Genomic DNA, 3,548 nt, shown 5'->3' with positions numbered 1-3,548 from the left:
AAGTTAGAAAAACTGGTTATTGTTTTAAATCCACTGTTTTGGAGCAGCTTTTTACGAAGCAATAGATAACTTGAAAAACCACATGTACGATTACTAAATTGAATCAGCAAAAAGTGAGTAAGCTAGGGGCTGGCCCCGTGGCCGAGTGGTTACGTTCGCGCGCTCCGCTGCAGGCGGCCCAGTGTTTCGTCGGTTCGAATCCTGGGTGCGGACATGGCACTGCTCGTCAGACCACGCTGAGGCAGCGTCCCACATGCCACAACTAGAGGAACCCACAACGAAGAATACACAACTATGTACCGGGGGGCTTTGGGGAGAAAAAGGAAAAAATAAAATCTTTAAAAAAAAAAAATTATAAAAAAAAGTGAGTAAGCTATAAATCCCCCACGGTCGTAGGGACCATATTTTTCTAAGTTCAGAGCAGGGGGATGATCTGAGGAATTTGGGAGAGCCAGAGAAAACTGTCCCCGAAAATCAGGGATGTTGAATCACCAAGGCTAAAAGAAAGAGCATTCAGTTACAAATCCGAGAGCAGCTCTAGGTCCTGCCAAGTGAGTCCTCCGTGGCTGCAGACAGCACAATCCTTCACCCACACCGTGAACTCCCCAGAGCCTCAGGCGTCCGTGCCTTCCTTCTTTAAGACGCAGCCAGCCAGGATCTCCTCCCCTGCTTCTGGGGGGAGGGGCCGTGGAGGCTAGCCCTAGCCAGCCTTCTGAGTGACAAGCCAGCAGCCATATTAGAGTGTGGGGACCGGCTGTGGAAGGCTGTTTGATCAGAGTGGAATTATAGCAGTTCATTTTCTAAAGTGCCGGGAGACCCGGGGATGAACCTGCAGGGAGAAGGGAAAACCACAAGTGCAGCACCTCACAGAGATGCAATTCATCACCGGCATGACAGGTCTGTCAACAAGAGGGGCTCTCCTTCTCCACTGATACACAAAAGCAATCTCGTGGCCTCTGTGTTGCAGCAGGAGGGCCACTGAACTCCCTCGGACCCCGTGGCTGTCTGCAGGGAGCCCTTTCCCAGGAGTCAAGGGGTGAATGCATTAGCAGGGGGTGCAGAGCAGAGGCATAATGGGCACTTCAATGTCTACGCCCCGCTATTTCCTCCAGTTAAGCATAGAGATCGTTTCAAGTGAGGGTAGTTAGAAGCCAGAGCGAGACCCAATTTCGTTTCTTGTGTTTTTCTAATGAGACGTAACTTAGAAATAGTCTCAGAAATAAGAGGCATAGTTTTGTTTGCTGGTAACCTGAGGCTGGTGCTGATAGCTGGGGTAAGAAATGAGGCAAAGTGGTCGGCGCCTTCCAGAACACTGAGGCACAGGTGCCCCAGCTCAGCCTCCTCCCTCCCTCCCTCGTGAGCCCACAGTGCGCCATCTTGTATTCATTTATCCCTCCTTTCGTCCCTCCCATTACCGGCTTCCAGCTGGTTCTTTGAGCACATTCTCCTCCTTCTCAGACTCAGTTACACAAGGTGGAGAATAGCGCAGACCCCTCTTCCCAGCTCCTAGGTTCTAACCAGAGGGGTGAAGGTAACCAGAATTCCCTGCTGGGACACAGAGAGCTGTCCCAAAGAGCTGGCTGAGCCTCAGATCTGATCTGACTCACGCTTACTCTGGCAGAGTCCATTAAAAGAGCAACCACATGTTCTTCTTCAGCTTTTCCTGCCTAAAATGTACACTTGGGGATTCTAGGAAATTTCGGACAAGCACACTGCCTTGACTGCCAAGTTTTCCAGAGGTATCCGAAATTTCTGTTTTTCTTTCCCACCTTCCCTTGCCATCCCTGGCCACACACCCACTGTTGTTCAGAAAGCCTTTGATACGGCAACCCTCTCAGCGTTCCGTAGGTCACCTGCGGCCGCCCCCACCCCCACCCCCCCTCCCCCCCCGCAGGGTCTGCGCCGCGTGGAGGCAGCGCCCCCTCTAGTGGCCAGCGCCTTGAGCCTCCAACGCTTGCTGCCCAAGGCGGCTGGAGAGAACACGCTAAATCGTTTTAGGGGTTAACCCAGACCCCGGGATCTAAATAAGAAAAACCATTTCCTTTGGGTCTTTTGAACAGAAATCCTTTCTCTATCCATTGTAAAGGATGGCCTGGGATCACTCCAGCAAATGAGCTCCCACCTCCCCTGCCTTCCCCTCTGCCCCTCAGTATCCGGTCAACACAGGAAGAGAGAGAGCTGGTGAATTATTACTCTGTCTGGGCCTCAGTATCTCCATCTTTCATATGGGAAAAATGCTCCTTTGTGCTGCCATCACGTGGAAAAGCCTCTCATAGGGAGCTGTGCTCTCCTTCTGATTCCTCCTCCATGTTTTCTAACAGCTCCTGTGTCCCCTTCTTCAGTGACGTCATTCTCTGCTTAAAATTCTCCTGTAACAGGAACAAAATTCTGACATTGCAAGTCTTCATCCCTTCCTTGACCCACTCCTTACCAGGACGACTGGGCTTCCGGGAGGGCGGGTCAAGAGAACTTTCAAGGAAGTTTTCTGTGTGTTGTTTGACAAAATTGTACCCCACTCCCCCCAGCCCAGCTCCTGGGTCCTAGCCAGGTGGGTAAAGAGTGGCTTGAGTTCCTGCTGGGTGTGGGGGTCATAAGTAGGCCCAGACACATTTGGGTTTGTTCTTCACCTGTTTCCCTCTGCCTCTAGAGAGAAGTTGGACACTTCAGCGTGCCCCCTGCCGTCCCAAGGTCTGCACCAGCCTCCTCTCTCCAGGGCCTTCTCTTCCCTGCACACGCAGAGCTGCAGGAAGATTCCTGAAGAAGGGAGGCGCTTCTCTACTCCGCCCAGTTCCACATCTGTGGCCTCTTGAACTCGTCCCCAGGCTCTCTCCTGCTTCTCACTAGTGCTCCCATGGTGCCACCTTGGTCCCCGAATCTTCCTTGCACCGTCACACCAGCTGCAGCCCCTGTCATGTACACACACTGCCACAGTACTCACCACCCTTTGTTGTAACTGCCTGAGTATCTATCTGTCTGCTGAGGCATGTGTGGAAAATGTCACAGATTCACAGGGCAGGTAGGAACCCCACAAACTCTCTTAGCCCAGCCTGCTCATTTCCTGGTAGATTCAGTCATTTTCTTTGAAGAACTTACAATGCAAGTTGCACATCTGCAACTTCCTACCATCACACACTGTATGTCTCATAATCCTCCAACCTCCAAAATCTCTTAATATTCAGCCTTAAGTCATATCATTTCAAAAGAACACCATTATTCGGGAATAAAGGTATTTTGTAGTGTTGAAGATCACAATTCAGCTCTATTCTTCCTACCCTCAGGCCTTCTGTTATTCAGACAAAATGATCTTAATTCCTTGGAACTCTTCTTTGGAGATATAAAAATTGGAGACATCTTGATAGATTTTTTTTTTTAATTGGAGATTTTTGCCTAAGAATATTCTGCCCTCAAAAATTTTTTTTGGCATTTTCCCACGAGATTCATCTAGAGAATATAATTGTTTAATAAATGTGAGCAATGGAGATAATCCTCAGGCTCAACTCCTTGGTGTGGATAGAGGAACGAGGAGCGAGAGCAGGGTTCTTTCCTCT

General features: G+C 50.0%; 1 long non-coding RNA gene across 1 annotated transcript; it reads left to right on the top strand.

The window, feature by feature from the left end:
* Positions 1–729: 729 nt before the first annotated feature.
* Positions 730–3,252, top strand: LOC139083317 (uncharacterized). Its single transcript, XR_011539947.1, has 2 exons — positions 730–897; positions 2,648–3,252. It is a non-coding gene; the product is annotated as an uncharacterized lncRNA (long non-coding RNA).
* The last annotated feature ends 296 nt before the right edge of the window (positions 3,253–3,548 follow it).

This window comes from Equus przewalskii, chromosome 5, assembly GCF_037783145.1.
Source record: "Equus przewalskii isolate Varuska chromosome 5, EquPr2, whole genome shotgun sequence".
Classification (NCBI taxonomy): Eukaryota; Metazoa; Chordata; class Mammalia; order Perissodactyla; family Equidae; genus Equus; species Equus przewalskii.
The sequence above is the reverse complement of the archived record's forward strand: the minus strand, read 5'-3'. Positions and strand labels throughout refer to the sequence as shown.